This window comes from Pseudonaja textilis, chromosome 8, assembly GCF_049901715.1.
Source record: "Pseudonaja textilis isolate UNSWEBS1 chromosome 8, rPseTex1.2, whole genome shotgun sequence".
In the NCBI taxonomy this organism is placed as follows: domain Eukaryota; kingdom Metazoa; phylum Chordata; class Lepidosauria; order Squamata; family Elapidae; genus Pseudonaja; species Pseudonaja textilis.
In genome coordinates, this window is record NC_141997.1 from 28,259,678 (window position 1) to 28,281,774 (window position 22,097).

A 22,097-nucleotide genomic window follows, 5' to 3' on the forward strand; every position below is an offset into this window, starting at 1 on the left:
GTTTTAGATCAAGAGTGAACCAAATGTGGTCCTAAAGCCAGAAGCAACCCTCCATCTAATTTCATGCTGCTTGCAACCTAATTTCCAAAGCCTTCTGCAAGAGATCTACTGAAAGACATTTGTTTCTTCCTTGCAGCCTAAGTGCTTTGGTTTATAAGATAAAGGGAGAGATGCATTTCCGATATAAAATATGACAGAGAAGTAAAATTCTCACACATTTTGGGTCCTGGCCCTAACCGCTATCCCCATACAGATTATTCTCATGGCAGTGCAAGCATTGGAAGCATTTATTCATACTTGTTTTAGAGAACGGAGCTCATATTTAGACATTAAATGGCACTGTATAACACTCCACTTACCCGAATATTTTGTAATTCCCTGTTGTGTTTGGTGGCCTTTCTCTCATCAGTTGAGGGAGACCCTGGAATTTGCCCCAAAGTCATTTCCTAACAACAAGGAGAAATAGAAAAGAGGATCAACTTTCTACATAATAATTAAAAAGAACCTTACTGAATCAGATCAAAGACCCATAACCTTCATCCACATTCTTCATCCAAGAGTGACTTGCCAGATGTCTTTAGTGGATGGACTTTCTCCAGCAATAAAACATGACAACATTGATCTGCTATATGTAAGAAATAAATGAACCATTTTGGGTAGCAGCACAATACTACCAATAATGAATTAATCAATACAAAGTATAGATTCTTCTTTTCACTCACTTAAAATGTTCTGTCCCCTTGTTCAGTAGTTGTAAATCTCTCACTCTTACAAGAACCATAATGCCAAATTAAAGACTCATTTGCCATGCGAATTTTCACTTTCAAAGGCAGGGTGAAAAGTTCAAACAATATACACTACATAAAATCAACTCCTGTTCCTGAATTGTGCACCAAACTATAAATAAAACATTTCTCCTCAAGCCCTGGAGAAGCTGCCATTGTTTACCATTAGCACTATCATATCTGGATGCTTTGTCATTCTCAACAACAGAACATTGGTCAGAGCAGTGCCAAATTGCAGCTTTGAAAGGGAACTGGCCTGGATTTCCCTTTGACTCTTCTCACAGCTATTTCTGCAAGTGAGTCTTATTTTTAAGGAAAGTGTGCTCCCTAGTGTTAAGAGTCCTACAAAGTCCTGCAGACCTTTTTCTAATCTAAAACTGAACGGCCACTTGTGTTCACGTTACTTCGGTAATACTTTGGTCTCTATCAGCCCTTTTGGAAGATTCCCCCCAAAACAGAGCAGAGAATATAGATTTCCAGCAACTACAGCTATCTTTAGCTCTTGTATAAAGTATGTTCCTTAAACAAAAACAATGAACTCAAATTCCCTCAGACAAACAGACTGCTCAGAGAACATGAAGGGTTGATTCATACACATTGTGCTAAGCTATGTTTGTTGAACCATGGGTGAAAAGATGCTGGGGGTCCCAAGTCCAGCTTTATTTCAGTTTAATGGCAGTGATGTGGCTGAGATATTGGCTACTGGGCGTAGTCAATGCTCCCTATAAAAATGATCTTGAGAGATAGGGCAGACCCTAGAAACTGATTATAACTGAACTGTTGAAGGAGAGAAAGAAAAAGACAATCAGGAGGAAACATATGGGTCATTGGCTAAAAGATCATTCCAATCCTCAGTGACTCTGATAAAGGATATCTACAATCTCCTCCCATCAAAGGAAGCCTAAAAAGTACATTTGATTCTTCATCTTCTGACCTTGAGGGGGATAGAAGCAGCCACAGCTGGCATATCAGGTCTTATCAAATCATACACAGGAGAAAAGGAAAGGAGAAAACACAACTTTCCCAGGTAATCATATTATACTAAGAGAAAAGGTATAAAGAACTCTGTAGTTCAGCTCACTGTTTATCCATGCCATAAAGCTGAGAACTGAGTCAAAAAACCAAATGTTTACAATTATTTTGCTTATAGTTTCTTAAGGCCACAGAGCAGAGGTGTTGCTGAAAGTGATTTGCATACCAAGTCAAGATTGCCATACTTCTCAGATATGACATAAGTAAAACATACAGACTCAGTCTACACTGGAATAAAATCCATCCACAAAAAAACCCCAAATAATGGTGGCAATTGGCATCTGTTTGTCTCTGAATGAAGTAGAAGGGAGGCTGGACATTGTCAAACTCTCCCAGCTATTTGAACACCTGGTTCTTTGCCTGGTCTTTATACTTCTTCCAAGTATTTTTTTTTTTTTTTCAGTTTATAAGTCTAGACTACACTGTCAAGCAGAGCCTGGGGTGAGGGAGTGGAGAATCAGCTGCTTTAATTATGTTTGGCTTGCAGGCCTAAATCTTGTGCTGTCTGAGGCATTATTCCGGAATACATAAATCAGGTTAGTTTTCTCTAATACTCAATTCCCACCAGATTCTCTATTGCTACCTTCAAAATTGCAACAAACAATCTATTTAACATTTCCATTAGAATTCCTTTTAGGCCAAATCTAGTACATGTTTGCCTAAGGAAGCCTCATGTTAATTAAGCTGTATACAGTCGAGTTGAATTTTTAAATGTTCAAAAATAAAGATAACTGTATGTGAGGAACCCAAGGGGTTTATATATTTGGGACTAAATTTTGTTTTATTAAAACTACTCAGCCATAAGCTCAAATTAATGCATTGCCAATAGAGATCTATTGCAACCTAGTCTAAAATCCACCTCCTTGCAATTTGATTTTTGGGTTCTAACCTGGGCTTTTAGTGCTGCCCTATATGCAACTGAAATAAATGCAGTTGATCATCTAATTCTATGTCTTTAACCTGAAGAAAGGTTAAATGCAATTAAAATTGGTGAAAGTTGAATATTCCCCTTACTTCAGACTGGGCAAGATCTGGCACTTCAAGATTGGGAAGCTACAGTAAGAGAGAAAGACAAGCAATTCATGTCATATTAAGGCCACCAGTTCTGAACTACAAATATCCAGATGACTTCTCGATGACAGAAAGGGAATGTGACATGCCAAAGTGCTTGTACAGCAAGAATTAACTTTAGTGATAAAAAGCAAAGTAAATTGAACTACAATTTACTTTACAAGTTACAAATGACACGTCCTCTAGATCAGTAGTGGGATTCAAAAAAATTTACTCCTGGTTCTGTGGGCATGGCTTGGTGGGCGTGGCAGGGGAAGGTTACTGCAAAATCCCATTCCCTCTCCACTGCACTAACCTGCTTTCCAGCTCCGTTCTCCTGTGCAGGGAAACAAAAGAAGACCCAGTCGATCAGCTGGGACTGAAGAGGCAGAGAATAGATGGGGGTAGGGCCAGTCAGAAGAGATATTTGCCAGTTCTCCGAACTACTCAAAATTTTCGTTACTGGTTCTCCAGAACTTGTCAGAACCTGCTAAATACCACCTCTGCTCCAGATGTATCAGATTGCAACACCCTTCAGCCATTTTGAAAATTATTTAGATGACAGATTGCGGGGGCATCCGGTTACAGGAGGTGAGATTACAGCAATAGTACTGAGACTTACATATCACTTCACCATGTTTTACTGCCCTCTCTAAATGATTACAAAGTCAGCATATTGCCCCAACAATCTAGGTCGTCTTTTTACTGACCTCAGAAGGATGGAAGACTGAGTCAATCTTGAGCCAGTGAGAATTGAACTGTTGAACTGCCAGCAGCCTGCAGTCAGCAGAAATAGCCTGCAATACTGCATTCTAACCACTACACTATCATGGCTTTTATACCATAACACCAGGAAGATCATGAACAGCATGTCATTTATCATGCTATTTAAACAGGAATATAATCTGATTATTGATAAACACATTTCCACTGAATAAGTTCTAAGCAAATGTGCCAAGCATAACTCTCATGCATAAATGAAAAAAACATCATTTAGATTTGAAAAAGTATGTTGATTTTATAACCTGACCTACAGGTTATTAATCAGCAATGTTAAATAAGATACCAATTAGGCCACCATGGAATAACTTCACAAATCAGATAATAGAGTCTCTAATACTATTCCAGATTAGTATTAGAGACTGTATTATCTGATTTACTTAGTTCAAATAACTAAAGATACAGGCCTACCATGGTCTTCTGATCTGTTTGATGTCACTTACTCCGAAGTAGCTCTATACACAACTTCAATGTTAACTAGTTTAGAGCAAGACTAAAAAAAAAAAACCTCACCTCTGATCCTTCAGATAATCTAGAAGTACAAATTTTAGTGTACCTCACCAGGATAGAAATAATAAGAAAAGCTGAGGGTTGCAGTTCTGCAACACCTGGCAGGCTATAAATTCCCCACTTGATGAGGAATAGCTAGTACCTTAAAGATGATTGGGCACATCTAATGTTCCTATTGTTCCAACATTCTGTAGATCTATTCAGATAATCACCCACTGCTCATGACAGATATCTGATAAATGGATAATTTCTTTATGCCGGGTCTTGACCTACAGAAAGCTATAGAATGCAGATTAAACAAAAGAATGTAATAAATAACTGGACAAGGAAAGAATAGAAATAGGATAAATTTTATAATAATTTACTTCAGTATGGAGTTGGGTTATGTTGCAAACTAGGCCTTGGAGCTAAGCTGAAAAAAAGAGATGTTTTAAAGTAATATTGTCAGATTAATCATTTATTTGTATTATATTATCAATTATATTTCTATTTTAACATTGCTGCAACGGTTTAGGATAGTGCTCACTCCTCCTTCATGTGTATTTCCATCTTCATTTAACAAAGCCAGGCCCAGATTACCTTCAAAGCTGATAGGGCACACTCCTAATTAAAAAGTTACAGTGGCTGGAGGGCTTATGATGAGATGTAAGTACCTTCTACCCTTTTTGCCACATGATGCTTAAGATTAGCTTCCACAGAGATCTGCTAACAAAATTAAAATATAGGCTGGTAAAACAAAAGGTTCAGGACAAGTGAAGACCCAATATCACAATAAGCAAAGGGGTTAGTAACTTCTTGCAGATATTGGAACCTCTTGAACTATGGCATCATGGTTTCCTGACATTGAGGGAAAAGGCACGTGGACATTGTCATGTATGCCCCAGGTTAGTGTTTCTCAATCTCAGAAGCTTTAAGATGTTTGGACTTCAGCTTCCCAGAATCCCCAGCTGGCACCAGCCACTTTTCAGTCTTTACCATCCTGTCCCCAGAAGGGCAGCCTTTGGCCACCAAACCACCTCTAAACTGTACTATGCCAGTGCAAAGGCAGGCCAAGCTCAAGATAGTTCTCAAAATTTCCAGCAAGTTCATAAAGCATCTTAATTCATAATACTATTCATTGGCTTTGTTGTACCATAATGGATAAATCTGTCTGTTAGATATTTACCAAATTGTAGCTGAAATGAATTGGGCAATGTGTAAATCCAGCCAATATCTGTCTTAAGAGCAAGGGCAGGCTTTGAATGCAAACATGAAAGTTTCCATTTTACATTTTGTGACTCCTTCCCTTTGATTCTTTTTCTACCATCAGCTTCCTATCTGAAATACTTCAATATTTCATTAAGCTATTTGGAATACAATTGAATTATATGGATTTGTTTAAGAGGGAAAAATGTTGTAAAGCAGCATTCTTTCTCTGTCTCTTGTTAATTTTATTTGCATTTATGTTAAAGACAATAAACATAACCAAGAATACTCAGACCAATTGCTATAATTTCATTGTTTCCTGGAGATAATTACAAACTCTTGTATGTTACTGCATTCCAAAAGACTCAAAAGGAGAGCTCTTTTTATGTTACACGTCTTTTATTCTTAACCATGTGAAAAGTTCTTGTCCTTGGGATTTAAATTTACATGCAATCATGTATTTTATTTATTTGGGGTCACTTCATTATCTTATGCCATCCAACCCAACAAAGCCAAAGATATCCTGCAGACCAAACTCACTACATGATTATGCTTCTTTAATTATGCTTACTAAGACTGATGTTTCCTCCCAGATTCAGAATGTCCTTGGTGAATAGTCTGCTGAATGATTTATCCAAAGCCCAAGGTACAGCTATATAGAAATTCAAAGAGATGGTTGCGTACATTGTAAGAGTGGTCAGACTTTGAACATTCCCAGCAAACAGATGTTTATTCAATCTCAAAGGACTCTAAATGGCATATGCCCCAATGCTGTAATGAAAGATTAAAACAATTTAAAAATATAACATTAAGAAAAAACAAATAAAAACACTAATAGAGATTTTTTCATTTGATAACAGCCATAGCCTACTACAGAGTGGGAAGCCACCATTCTTTCAATTAGTCTTAGAGACTTTTCTAAATGCCAGCAAGTTCAGATTAAAAGGGAGAATGGGTGTTTGCTTTGTAAACATTTGTTTTCACATTGGAGTGGCTCTTCCCATGAGGAACAAAAGAAAATACAGACTCCAGGAATCTGAGAACAAGGGATGAAGTAATCAAAGGCCAATCCGCCCAGTGGTGGGATACAAATTTTTTTACTACCGATTCTGTGGGTGTGGCTTGGTGGGCATGGCAGAGGAAGGATACTTTAAAATCTCCAGTCAGAGGTTGTATTTGCTAGTTCTCCAAACTTCTCAAAATTTCCAGTACTGGTTCTCCAGAACTGGTCAGAACCTGCTGAATACCACCACTGAATATACCTCTTACTGTCTATGCAGTTCAAGATATGATTATGAGTGTGTTTGATAATGGGCACATAATTAGGAAATATTAATAAAGACATAAACCCCTCAATTATCTCCCCTTTACATGGGGTTAATATTTTTGTTTTTATATTATATATTAATATGACTTTTAACATTTTTCTTAGTTTTATATTGCCTATTTTATTTGATTGTTATGTGCTGGGGAGATGGGCAGCTATATAGATAAATATACAAATAAACAGTTATAACTTAGTCAGGAAGTTATTGAGTTTTGGGGAGATTGAAGGGAGAATCCCTATATGTGTGTAGTATATGGATGGGTTTATTTTAATTTTGGGGGTTTTTTTCTTTGTGTTTCATCTATTATAATAACACAAATTTAAAAAAGAAACTAGTGGCTTTTTTTATCTGACATGGTTTGGGATATAAATTAGTCTATGATAAATTAAAGCTATCATAGAGTGTCTGGTCTGTCTGTTTGATTTAATATTTTTAGATGATTTGACTTTATTTAGTTTTGTACACTGCCCAGAGTCCACTGGAGTTTGTGGCTTATACATTTAAGTATATAATAATAATATCTGATCTACAAAATTCTAACCCTTTCCTCCCATCTGGCAATCATGTGGATTCTTTCAGCCCAGATCCAGTAAAAAGGACAGGCTAAATAAACAGAGGAGAGAAAATAGCATACCCATGTTTGTTTGTTTTTTAAATCTCCTTGAGGAAAAGGTAGGACATAAATGTCACCATGTAATATAAAGAAGCGGAGGAGGAGGAGGAATAATGTTGTCTCATATTTTAATCATTAACGTTGAAAAACAAAAGTGCCAATTGTTTGAGGTCCCCACTTCCCTAGTATCAGGGATGGGTTTCTACCGGTTCTGTCCACCTCTGTAGAACTGGTAGCTCTGAAGAGCAGCATACATAGAACCGGTTCTATGTCTGCTGATGTTTTTGCCCACCTAGGCTCTTGCCTGATCTTTATTTCCTGATTTTTCAACTTCAGCTGCCGAACGAGGCACAGCTGCAGTTAAAAAAGCAGGAAAAGAGGGCTGTTCCAAAGGCTGCTTCTCTGCATGCAGTATGCTGATGACAATTTACAGGTGATGATGATTTACAGGTGCGCACTTGCAGTGTGCAGGGAAGCACATCATAAATCACCAAACCTCATAAATCCCGAACCGGTAGTTAACCCTGTCGTATCCCACCCCTGCCTAGTATCTTTTACTACTTATACTTCATAAAACATCCACACTGTGACTATGAAAGTCGTTAGCATGCAATAGCATGCATTGCCATGGCTTCTTATTCATTTTGAACCATATATTCATAAAATACATACAGAGAAGTACTGTAGCACATCTCATTCTAGTGACTTTTTATTTCAAACTTGCCTCATTCAGAACATGTTATGACTCCCCTTCAAAATTCAAACGAACAAAACAGAAAGCAGCCATTTCAAAATTAAATCAAACAGAAAGAAGTCTTACAAGATAAAGGCTGGCAGAAATCTCAATCCACAGCATAAATCTTTACTCTCTCTGGCAAACCAGTCCTGGCAATAAATCTCAAGTCTCAGAGCTTCTTGCTGTAACGTCCTCACTCAATAAGTCACTTTGTTCCTGGCAAATTCTACCAGCCCAGCTGTGTCCTTTTATACTCATTGAGGCAACGTGCTAATTTACTGACTCGCCCTCCTCCTTCGTTCCAGCTGAGTTTGCCTTCTCAAACATCTTCTGTTCCTTACATTTAACCACAAATTTTCCAAGTTCTCATATCCACTAGAAGACTCTCTCAAAACTTCCCTGTCAGCCATTCCTGGCTGTTGATCAGATAAGGAACCAGAGGAGGTCAAAGGTCCTGACAATTCTAATACATCAGGTCTGTCTTCCTTTGTCACGTCCATCTCCTCATCCTGGTTACTAGTCCAATCACTGAGCCATGCCGGCACATATTTTTCTGCCATGTCCTCCTCACTTGAACTCATATCAGTCACAGGATCTGAATCCAAGCCCAGAGCCACAACAGAACATATCCCCACACTCTTCTTTATATGTGAAAAACAGCCAAAAGAACAAACAAAATAAAATCTCCTCTTGTGACATGTTATACCCACCCTGGAACTGTATGTATTATGTTCTAGTTAAACTCAAATACAATGAAAGAAAATATTCAGAAAGAAAAACTGAACACAAGGCCCGGTAGATGCTTATGAAGAGAAGGAAGACCCTGAGGAAATTAGAAGATATTGTCCCATGGAAAAACCAAGCAACTGACCAACTAAGCAACCTTCCTTATCTGTGTTTTTGAAGATTTTCAGAAGCAGACTTTAATTTCAATCAATCCCATAGGAAATATTGAACAAAAATGCCTGCTCCTGTCTATTTTTTTCCTTTGCCATATGAAAGATGGGGAAATAAACTCTCCTTACAGTTTTAAAGAAGCTTCCCTTATTCACAAATGCACTCGTAGAGGGGGAAAACAAGTGGGGGAGAATAAAAAAGGCAAAGAATGAAATGCTTTGGGTGTGCCCAGTGAAAAACTAAATATGATTCATATGAACCACAGAATCCCATTGGTTTATAAAGCAGACAGACTTTGAAATTATTCTGTTTTAAAAGATATTTACCCTGACTTGTGGGAATATCACTGTCTGAGAAATAGAAATCTACTGTACCTCCAGAAGCAAGGCAATAAGAGCAACTTGTCAGATATTTTATTTGGTTTTGTTTAGGCCAAGGCATTAAAAGGAATGACTTAAACCTAGGAAGTGTTACAATATTGTTAACATAACTGAAGTGGCGATATATTGTCAGGGTTCCAATGGATGCTCTAATTAATTCATGAGCCTCAAGCCAAGTTTCAAAAGAAATCCAATTATTTATTAGGAGCAACATGTTGGCACTTATCCCAAGTGCAGTCAGCTCTGCCCTACATAATTTACTGCCCACCTATGACCCTGTTTCCCCCCTCCTCCCAGGGTGGGTCATAAATCCCATTCTCCAATGAAACACTTTCAAGGGCTGTGGAAAACACGCCTCTCTGGCTGGGGCTTGGTAACCTGAGACACAATCTGGAGAAAGGTATGCGTGGAATGTGCTTCTGGTCGTAGCAATGAGCTACTCCATCAAATCTCCCCTCCTCCTTCTTATGGCAACTCAAGAGCAAGCCAGGAATGCTTTATGAGTTGACATATATCACAATACTGCTTTAGGTTGTAATACTCTTATTGCTTTTGAAAAAAGAATGATTTGAATATTTTATTATCATTCTGCTTCAAAATAAGAGCCACTTTGGTATAGTGGTTAAGGTCCTGGCTTAGAAACCAAGAAACTCCAATTCTATCATGGACATGAATGACAGTTGGATGACTTTGGGCCAGTCACTCCCTATCAGCCCAATCCACCTCAGAGGATGATTGTTGTGGAGAAAATAGGAGGAGGAAGAAAAATTGTTATGTTTGCCATCTTGAGTTACTTATAAAGTAATAAAAGTGAGGTTTTTAAAAAAACTAAATTAAAAAGTGTATGTAGATATTGTAGCAAAGTGTCTTCCAACATTTTGGGGTGTACTCTGCATTTGGAAATTTGAGGATATATATGAGCCTTGTCATGGACCATGTCTGTCTTGGAGAATGTGGATACCCATAAAATATCCATTTTGAAGGCAAGCTGGAAAAGTTTCTTCCTCCTTTGTCTTCTAGCCTTGCTGAATAAACACTGCCTTAATAGCTAAGCTTTAGAAATGAATTCAATCCCAAACAAAAAGATAGTCTGTATCTTTTTTTTTAATTATTCCTTTTTAAAAGAATTGATATATTCCATATGTTGAAGATAAATATGATCTTATCCAAAAATTCTAACCTCCCCTTTATTTCTTTTTAAATTAACAGAAATAAAAAATAAGGTGTTTGGTATCAATAATTGGGATCACTGTTTCCCAGATACCATATTAGACCTCAGACAAGTTTTTGGATGGATGGCCAAGTCAAAAGAAATCAAAATGATGGGCACAACTTTGCAATCAAACTCTAAGCTCTTTTTACTGGTCAGGACTATGGTTGTTCAGGAGAGGCTGCCATCTTGATTTTCCCCTTGGCTGCCCCTGAACTTCAATTATAGAAGTTTCTGACCTGTTGTTACTTCGGGTAACATGTTGAATTATCAGTCCAGGGTTACTTTGCCTTTTTCCTTAAATGAAAAGAACATGTGACTGACAAAGAGACAAGAGTCCTACAATATATTAACATTAAGACAGAGGGAGAAAAAGGATTACAAAGGGTTTTTTAGTTGGCTATTATTATCCAAAAACAGGTCATTTTCTATTAGCAGCTCAACTTTAAAAAGGAAGACAAGAAAGCGGAAGTTAATCCAGAGGGAATGGAAAGTAGCAGTAAAACCAAATTTCTGTTCTCATCCCAAAGGCAGAGATAGCATTCAGATATCTTCCGCAAAATGGAAAAAAAAATAGACTCATTCTTCTGTAAGTCTTCACAAATCACACTGGTTTAAATGGAAAGCTGTATGTAAAATGAAAAGGGTAATTTAGAGTCACAAAACATTTCTTCTGCTGAGAAAAGTCCTGTCATCAAGTAAGAGGTCATTAGCTAAATGAAAGCTAAGCTTCTTTGAGCCAAAGATACCACTGGCTTGATACTCTATAGAAGACATTTGTGTTATATAGCAGACTTTTTTTTCATCTTTGCTAAATAAAGTTTAATTGTGGAGACCAAAAATGAAATGGGCTGCTTGGGTTTCCTTTGCATTACATTACAGGAGATTCTCAGTTGTCACTACATTTTGTTTTCTCAGTGCTAGTAAAACAGACACATATGCACATCCAAATTGCCCAGTATACAATTGTAATACAGCTTTCATAGATTATAAATGGGGTATTTTATTGCTTAATTCTGATGGAGATTTTTTTTTTTATAATTGGGCTTATTCATTTTGTTCACATTTAGATTGAGATGAGGCTTGTAGATTTTGGAAAAGAGGAATTAAAAGGTTTCTGTTTATATTGCTGACCCACCCAATGAACAAATAACCATTTCATCAGGAAGACATTTTACCCTTTTTATGCATTTTATAAGTGTAAATTATAGCGACCATATTTTTCTTGGAAATAATAAAGGACAAAACCTGAAAAAGGGGAAAGTCTGAAAGAGGATCAAAATGATGCAACAAATTAATTCTTCATATTTATAACTTTGCTTTGCAGAGGAAAATTCAAGAGGAAAATCAAGAAAAACTGTATAAAAATGTATATTTTACTAAAAAATATCAAAAGTCAAATTATATATGTAAAATTATTTTATAAAGGCAAATATAATTTCCACATTTTTTCATTTGAATTTGAAAGACTGTGCATGAATTAGTAATTCAAACACTAAAACTATCAAAATAAAGGACAAAAATGGGTTTTTGAAAAATCTTATCTAAAGCACACTTTTCTTAAATAAAGGATTGTCTTTTATGATAAAGGATGCATGGCCACTGTAGCAAACATTTATTACTTCTGAATATTCAGAAATTTAATTTAGCATGTTTATTCCTAAATTTTTATTTATATTAAAAGTTATTCAGGACCAAGTAATGGGCCATAAGATTGCTGCTGAAATAATCTGATTCACTGAGAAGGAATTTATTAGGAAGGATCAAGAGGACCATCTAATTTTCTCCTTAATCCCTTCTACAGTAGTGACACCATCCCTCAACATTCTAATGCAGGAGTGTCAAACTCACGTCATCACGGCAGAGTCACATGATGTCTCGGGACTTTTTTTCCCTTTTGCTAAAGCAGGCATGGGTGTGGCCAGTGTGTGACACATCCAGCCTAAGTGCCAAGAGTTTGACAGCTGTGTTCTAGTGGATTACATCCAACAACACACTGTGAGACAGCATCAGCAACCCAGCATGAACAAACCTTTGTCTGAGGTGTGTTTCAGAATAATTGCTGTTACAACTAACCACCCTTTGAAGTGATTCAGGAGAGCAACTTGGCACCAGTTCTTCACGTATTCCTGTATGTCACCTGGACTGGAGGTATGTCACCTCTTCTTCTCCCATTATACCTTAAACTACTATTTAGCACATTTAAAGATTAATTTACTCTTACCAGCCATGCTCTGCATAAATCAGCAAATTTTCTCCATCTTTTTATGAAATGTGACACTAAAGAGATCATATTTCTTGGGAGAAAGAGAGATATTCTCAATAGTGACTTACATTTAACAGTGATGGTTATAGCTGACACCTCTGCCAATGGCAACTGACATTGGTGGCCATTTTGTCTCTTCCTCAATATTATAGGTGGCATTGTCCAGAGTATTTTGAAGATCACTATTCAGAGAAAAACTTGAGAATATTTATCATTTTCTAAGTATTGTGATTAAAAAGAAAATGGGATATCTCAGACATTTTCCAAATTGCAAACCTAATAAATGTTGGCTTATTTAACATTAGCATCTAACAATATAGCTGGGTAGATCAGAGACAGATTAAGGATAGATAATTGTTAAATATAGAATATAGATAGAATAAGAATATAATTATGCACAAATTAATAGCTGTAAATCTTGCACAAATGATTGTTATATGATAAGCACCACAAATAGCTGTTATTGAGTGATATATTTTTTATGTTTTTAATGTAATAAAAATTCAATAAAGTTTATTTTTAAAAAAACATTAGCATCTAACAATAAAGGAAAGCACAACATTTGTGTCCCTCTGTTATTGCTTCCTTACAGTTCTCATTGGCCTGCCTACTGATTGGCTGCAAATATATAATCCAAATATGCACTGTATATAAGGAACAATTTCTTTTCTAGGATGGACTTCTCTTGCACAATCACACTTTTGAATGACTCCCCCGCTTTCCAGTAGATGTTCCTATCAGCATGGATATCAACATCTTTTATGATTGGACTTGGAAACAGATGGGTTATCTTGTGTTTACTCTAACCATAAAAGTACACATTTGTTGCAATCCATAACCCGGGAATATAGATGGTACACTTGCTAAAATACCTCATAGGAAGATTCAAATTAAAAATAAAAAAATAATACAATACTTCACCTTCAGCAACAAAATACTCATATTCCAAAGACTGGAGATTTTCTTGGTTCAAAAGGTACACATTTCAAAAGTGCTTTTTTAAAAAGATAATCTGCATTTATTGATGACTGGCTCACTTCAGAATTCTTAAATAGAAAAAACAGTCTATCCTTTTTGAATATATTTGTGTACTTCCTTATTTTGCTTAATGAAGTGGAACATGTGGTTACTTTGAATTATTTGACATTATTTTTTTTATACCATCAATTTAGTAAATTTGCACCAGGGATAACTATCGTGAACCTTCCAAATGTTTCAGATTAGAAATCCTCAAATCTCAAATCTTCTTCCTGAGACTGAAAGAAATTCCAATTCTAAATATTTAAAGGACACAGGGTTTCCTGTTTGACCTGCAGTGAAAAATGTGATGCATGCACAGATATATTAAAATATAATTTTACAAATGTATGCTTCATAATAAATGCACTTTCAGAAAACTATGAGTAATATCCAACCTGGATTTAACATGACTTGTGGATCAACAAATGGAGGGAAAGCTAAATGATTTCATTTAGGAGATTCTGTGAATTAAAATTATGGAAGATCATTAAATATTGTAAACCTGCTAAGTTATTCTGTGTAATCTTGTTTAGGTTTTACTTTGAAGCTAGTATTGGGGGAGAGGTGAAATAAAATAAGAATTGAACAAAACTATTAATATTTGTACCACACAGCAGCACAATCCTGACTATAAAGTTTATTTCATTATTTATTTTACTATTGGAAAACATTCACAACACAATTTGTTTTAGGATTTTTTTTATGTTGGCAAATCATTGGTCATTCAGTTATAAATATAATATAGCAAACAAATATATTTTAAAAGACTAATACATTACTTGCAATTAATTTTTTATTACACTTGGTGGTTTAAAAAAAGGCTACTAAACAAAGCTATAAGATGTATAATATGGACAGTAAAAAAGAGAAATCAAAAGCAGAATATATACCAAACCAGAACCTATAAATAATTTAGGACTAAATTTAGGATGCTTTTTGTAAAAGATCCTGGAAATTTCAAATGATTTTCTACTTTTACAGTTTTGAGATATAAATGCTAGTTTTACAACAGAAGCAAATAACATACTTCTTAGAAGGAAATATAGTAATTCAGAAAGGCTTATTTACAAGAAAACAAATACAGTATTTCTCTCTTTGGCTGCAATTCAATACCCTCTTTTTTAATCAATTATTAAAACCTAGTAGAACTTACTTCTAGATAGAAGCAGGGTTGCACTGTTAAAGTCACAGTTATAATTGTAAGAAACAAGATTGAATTCAATGGTGCTTGTTCTAATATCAACATAGAATCAGATAGCAATTGGTTCTGTTTTATCTCAGAATTCTATAAATCATAAAATTTCTACCAGCATTTTCTGTTTTAAGAACATATTTGTCTTGTTCCTTCCAGATCTATTTATTTACCACTGAAATTTTGGTTCCGATGAAATCATGTGATGAATGAAGATTTCGTCTTGTTCAATGGGAATGATGGGTATAAAGGAAATAAATAAGTAAATTACAAAAAATTAAAATCCATAATATTTGTCTCAGTTTGGAAAAAAAATACATTCAGCATATGTATTCCTGACAATAAGCATAGTTTTGTGAAAAAGCTACTCTGCTGTCTTTCATTTCTTTAAAAAATATTTCAGTGAAAGCAGACAGAAATCAGGATAGGTGGAATAGGTGAGTAGCAAAGAGAAAATTAAAACAAGACCAGAGAAGACTACAGGGCAAGGTGGATTTCTCTTTTACGGATGAAGGATATGGAATTCCGCACAATATACTAATACACCTCACATAGTCCAACCTGGACCAAGGCTTAATTTTTATCATTTATATTTATAATTTATAAATACAGTATTGAGTGCAACCTAAAATAACTTTAACTGTCTGAATTTGCTGGTTGGGGGATTCTGGGAATTAAAGTCTATACCTCTTAAAATTGCTGAGTTGGGAAAAACTATTCTAGTAAAACAATAAGTAAATGGGTGCTTCTAGACATTTTGAATGTCCGTTTCCAAAGGATACAGCCAGTATCTTCAAAGAAATGATTGTGGGATCTGAACTTCATATCTTTTAGAAGGGATTAATGTGTAAGTACAGAGGAAGTATATATAAAATTATCCTATTATTTTGATTACTGTTGAGAGAAATAAGCATCTCTTTAGAAATCAGATCTCTTTGCTGGTTCTTAACAATTTTGCTTCACTGTGCAGGGGGTTTATTTCTACAGGATGTTAATTGATTTTTCTTCGACGTCATCTCAATGCTAAATAAAGGCCATAGGATAAGGAGACTGTCCCAGAAATTAGACTGCATTCAGTTGTGGCTGCTATTGTGTGGTAATCCACAGGAAATGCCTTTACCCAAACCTGAAAGAAAATTAATCAAGTAAAAATCAGGAGTTTGGTAATACACTTTTATATTAATATTAATAACATTTGTTAATCTGAAAAAGTGCTAATTTTGGGCTACTGTAGTTTTTCTCCTACAATTTCTTGATTGCAGGAAATAGGACTTCAGCAACAGAGTGGTCAATGTCTGGAATACTAACAAGCAGTCAGCACGGGTTTGCTAAGAACAGATCATGCCAAACCAATCTTATTTCATTCTTCAACACAGTGACTAAATTTTTAGACCAGCAAAATATTGTGGACATAATATATTTATATTTCAGCAAAGCATTTGACAAAGTAGACCACAACCTACTTCTTAGTAAGCCAGAAAAAAATGGAATAGATAGCACCACCACTAGATGGACTCGCAATTGGCTGGCAAACTGTACTCAACGAGGAGTCCTTAATGGGTCTAAGTCTACATGGAGGGAAGTAAGCAGTGGGGTGCCACAAGGTTCTGTTTTAGGCCCGGTATTCTTCAATATCTTCATTAACGACTTAGATGAGGGAATAGACGGGGAACTTACCAAATTTGCAGATGATACTAAGCTGGCAGGAATAGCTAACACCCAAGAAGATAGGTTCAAGAGTGCTGTGACTGTCAAAACTCATGTGGTAAATGAAGCCAGGGAAAATGGGTTCTTGAAACACTGTATTGGCTCTTCAAATATCATGGACAGATCATCATCCTCTTTTAATGACCCCATAATCCGTTGCAGGATGGAGTCTGGGCAATGAATGGGACTGAATGTTTATTGGCCAGCTGCCCTTCCTGTTGCCAATGTAGAGTATATTCAGCAAATGTAATCTCAATGTGCCCAGAGAGAGAAACTTAAGATTGAACTCAAGCCTCTGCTTAAGAGGCTACTCAAGCCTCCTGGTTGTGAATCAAGAAGAGCTCCACTTCTAGGCCACTGTACCACACAAATATAGAAAAATATGCATTATAAAATGTTGCATTCCTAAAGGAAACTGGAATGTTTCATTGAATTCCATTGATCTAATTCCTTACACTGGATTACATACAGACTTTTTTAAAAAATCATCTTCCATTTTTACTGAAACACGTAGCTTAAAAGTTGACACAGCAGTGGATTGAGTCTTGGAAATAAACAGGAATCTTGGTTTGGCTTTTAATTTTAGGTACAACAAGTTGACATAAAATCATTAATTGGAATTGATGCCTAGCTTAATTAATTCATTAGCCATAAGGAAATATAGGAAAATCTACCAAGTTGTGATTTTGTAGGATCAGACTTAATTTTTGATACAACATCCAAAGAGCTTCTTAATTCATCTCTTCTCTTCCTTTTTCTCCTTATGTGTACTTCATTCTTACAGAATTTTGTGGCATAAAATTGAAATTTTAAAATTGGAATGAAAGAAGGACCAAGAAATTTAATGCCATCTATTACTTTTTAATAAGTAATTAAAACAAAACTACAATCTATCAGAATGAACTCCATTACAGAAGGACAATAAAAAAGACTAAAACTCAGTCCATCCATCATTTTCCACCTAAAAATCTACTCAAAACCAGGTTCTATTTATGAAAAATGGCATCAAAAAGAATGTACATTTTCATATATTAGGGATATTTTTCTAAAAAAGAAAACATCAATCAAAAGGGTTACATTAAATTTAACAAAGTGAACCATAAAATATATGTATACAGCAGGTCAAGTAACTGAAAGAGGAGGAAACAGTGAAATTTATTTTCAAAAACAAGTATGTTAAGAAAATTGCATTTAAAATGACATGAATTCAGGAAACTGAAAACAAGAAACAGGTGAAGTTCTTTTTAAAAAAAACAGAATAAACCCAAATAAGGTTTAATTCATGAGGACTTTATGGATCTTTATCATGGTTCATACATCCCAATTTCAGAACATTCTTTATTTTATTCCATCATTTGGAGTGTATTATTATTTGTTTTCATCAAAATCATGTGAGAAGGATTGCAACAGCTATTGTGAGTACAGCAGCTTACATTTAGTGTAGGCAGGGCACACTTTTATCTGTAAAAGATTGTGGCTTATTACATTTTTATGGAAATTGCCCTAGTCTGTGCAAACTCTGTACCTGAGAACACCTGTAAAGTATGCTTTTCCCTTTCAAACTCTACTTAATTATAGCCAGCATAAAGGTAGTTGACACTAATGTTAATTGCAGCTATTTTCCTTTTGGTGCCGCAAGCAGAAGAACTCTTCAGGGCCTACAGCAGCCTGTAGCATTTAGGAGACCCTCTGACCTTGCTAACTACTGGGATTCCTGTTTACCATTTGTCATTTGATCTAAGATTGTAAGTAAGCAGATGTCTCTTTTAGCCCACGGGTGTTTGCTCTGTCATAAGGGCAGCTGTTGCTGTGATATCTGATGAAGGTTTAGAAAGTCCTGGTGACAGTGGCTGCAATGATAATGTGCTTTGGAGTCTCCTCAGTTCAAACCTTTGAAGCAGTAAACCCGATATTGAGGTGTTACTGGTAAAGTGTGTGCTTGGTTTTTATTAGACAACCTTTTCATGCTGCTGGGGATGGATAATTTCTGATACACTGCTCTCCTTACACCATAATAGTATGTCATCACAATTTACTTCCCTTTAAGTCAACTTAATGAGATGCCTTCCTTTCCATTTGCAAGAAAGCCGCTAGCCGGGAGTATGAGGACAATAACACTCAGCAGGTCAGTAGGGAGGAAAAGTAAAAGTCTTCCATCTTCAGCAGCATGATTTTAACTTTAAAAAAAAAAAAGCATTAAGAGCCGTACAGGAAAAACAATTTGCCTGTTTTGGATTGAATTTGCCATCCTTAGCAGTAGAGAAGATTTGCCACCCTGCAAAGGCAAGTCTTCTGTCTGGGAATAAAAGCTGTTTCCTCAGGCCCACCATCTCCAGAAAAGCTTTTTCTATGAAGCTGGCAAGCAGGTGCCTGAATGAAGCTGGCCTGGCTTGGAAAATCCAAAGGAAAAAACTGAGAGGCAGATAGGCTGTACTGAACCACATCCTGTGAGTTTGAAAGGATAGGAGTACCTCGCAACAGCCATTGATAAGAAGGGTCGCTTTGTGGGGAAAATAGTGAGGGGGGGAGGGGGGGAGGGGAGAGAGAGAGAATGAATATGAATATGAATATATTATTTGGGGTGGGAGCAGAAAAAGTCAACACCATGCTGGAGGGGAATTCTGGGAGTTGAAGTCCATCTCAAGGCTGAAAAACTTTATTCTAAGCTGTACTTTAGTCATCTGAAATTGCAGCAAGAAAAGTGGTTTTTTTTTCATTTATCAGCTTATATATAACTTTGTTCTCTGTGTTCCTTTCCTCCTCCTTTCTTTTTTTTCCTCCTTTTTTGCACATCTGATATCCTTATTGTTCATTATGTTACAGGAATTAATGAACAGAGAAGGGAGCATATGCAGAGCGGAGCACCTGGAATTCTCCCCAACCCTATGTCAGCAATGGCCAAGGAAGGCAGCTACATTTTTTTTTTCTGTGTAGCAGAGTGACATGTTACATCTTGAATATGGGTGTTTGTACTCTTGCCTTGTATTACATCTGTGCATAAGTGTCCATATATGTGTGCTAAGAAGCAGAAGATAGACTAGGAAATGGGAAACCCAGGATGGTGGAATCCGCAACTTTCTGATGTAATAGCCTCCCAGAGTTGCTTCAATAGGGAGATGGGTGACATATAAATTTAATAAACCAATAACATTTTCTTCCCCACAGAGACGCACTGACGGGTTCTATTCTGAGTTGTTTTTCTCCATAGTTCTTGCTTGGATCCAGCCATATTCAGCCTCAGTCCTTCATTTGCTGGCCCATCACCATACATCACATATGATCCCACTATGTTTTGTTTATCTTATGAATAAATTGCTTCCTTATAAAGATTGGGCTGCCATAGTAAATTCCCCTTCATAGAGGCAAAGGCTGAATTAACTCAATTTTCACTCAGAAACAAATGTATCTACCTGGATTCCAGAAAGCTTTAAGAAATGGTTTCTTGAACCTGACAGATTAGCCCAATCGGATAGCACTGCGAAATAACCAAATCCTCCTCTTACTTTAAATTTTTTATGTATATTGATTTATATTTTAACATTTCATTGTACATCATCCGAGATTCCCTTTTTGAGGAAGATGGAAGATACAGAAATACGAGGAATAAATTTTTAAAAAATCTCCTGGGTTTTTTTTAATTAATGTTCATGGATAAATGTAGTTTTATGTTAAATTATGGCAGAAGGAAAGCTGTATTAATCTATATAGGTAAAAAATCAGAATGAGTTTGGTAGCACCTTTTCAGACTAACACATTTCTTTAAAATGCATAGGCTTTAGTAAAAGGCAAAAGATTTACACAACTTGAAGAGAAACTACAGTAAAGTTTCTTTATTTCAAAAAAGCTATTTGAGATCTGTAGTGAAGTGCCCAAGGAGATTGAAATGTTCTGATACTGTACTACTTTATCCTCGTTTTGAGTCAATATGAAATTTGCATCAATAACATTTGTTTTCTTTTTGCAAAGTACGGCCTATTTGTCCTAGATAGAATTGAGAGGAGCATTGGTGGCAGACGTTGGAAGTTTTTAAGAAGAGATTGGATAACCATTTATCTGAAGTGCTGTAGGGTTTCCTGCCTAAGCAGGGGATTGGACTAGAAGACTTCCAAGTCCCTTCCAACTCTGTTATTCTATTCTATTTAAAACCACATTAAAGTAAGACCATGGGAAAGTGTCTCTAATCTTGTCTGAAAAATTCTTAAGACCTGTGATGATGCTGTAGGTATAAATGTAGGGGCAAAATATGTCTGGGCTTGTTATAGGATTTCTATGTCAGATCACGGTTCTGTTATTGCTGGTAAAGGCAGTTATGAATAATGATGTGCAAGGACAGCTGGCCTAAATTCAGGTCTAAGGATAAAATTGATCAAAAGAAGTAAGAGTACTCCCTGTGTACAACTAGCCAGTATATCTCCTCAAAGCTATTGCAAACACAAAACAGCTACTGACATTCTCCACGAATGTCCTAATATATAAACTCTACTACAAAAAGTTAGATTTCTTTGCATTTAAAAACATTATGTCCAGCTTCTACCTGTTCCAGTGGCTTCCACGATTTTCTCCATACCAGAAATGAATTAATGTAACCTCAGTTCAGTGCTAGAGCACTTAGCTCAATTTCAAAAGTTCCCAGAGAGAATGTTGCCTGAAATCCTGGTCAAATATAGCTTGTTGAGGGTAAAGGCAATCCGCAGCTTGAGACCAGTGGCTTAGTGATCATTCAAAGTTATGATGCATACACCCCTCCAGAAAGTACTTATGACTCAGATTCAAAGTTCCAATGGCCACACACACACACACACACACACACACACACACCCCTGCAGTCATATAATTGCATTTGGGACACTCAGCAACCAGTCTGCATTTAGGGTGGTTTGCAGTACCCTACATGTTACATGACTGTGATTTATGACATTTTTTGCCAGAAACTGGCATTTACATCTGTTTTCTGGCAAAAAATAAATAAACCATTGGAACAATGAGTTCACTTACTTACCATGATGCTCACTTAACAACCATAAAAAATGGTAAAATTGGATCAGTCATATGTTGATCTATTTAATGACTGGCATGACTTATAACTGTAAATCCAGGCTGAATTAAGTATTTAATTCCAGGCTCAAGTTGAAGAATATTTGCAATGAACTAGATTATTTATATCCAACCTACTGCATGCTGGGATTTAGGCGGTGTGTACATCCCTACTTATGAGGAAGTTGGGGGGAAATCATTCTGGATGAATCATATTTTTTTTCCAAATAAGAAAAACAGCCCAACTTTCATCTAAATGCATTTCTGCTCCAGAATCATACAGTTGCAAAACCTATTATATCCTATGACTATTATTAAATGTTGTAACTTATGATTCCTGACTCTTGATGAATGTATCTTTTCTTTTATGTA

General features: G+C 36.1%; 1 long non-coding RNA gene across 3 annotated transcripts in view; it reads right to left on the bottom strand.

The window, feature by feature from the left end:
• Positions 1 to 22,097, bottom strand: part of LOC148125159 (uncharacterized) — a 258,785-nt gene that overhangs the window by 136,031 nt on the left and 100,657 nt on the right. For 2 of the 3 annotated variants that reach the window (XR_015744586.1, XR_015744584.1), the window contains one exon: positions 360 to 446. The exons of the other annotated variant lie outside the window; for it this stretch is intronic. This is a non-coding gene — a long non-coding RNA (uncharacterized LOC148125159). The remainder of the gene's footprint in view (positions 1 to 359; positions 447 to 22,097) is intronic. 3 annotated transcript variants of the gene reach the window in all.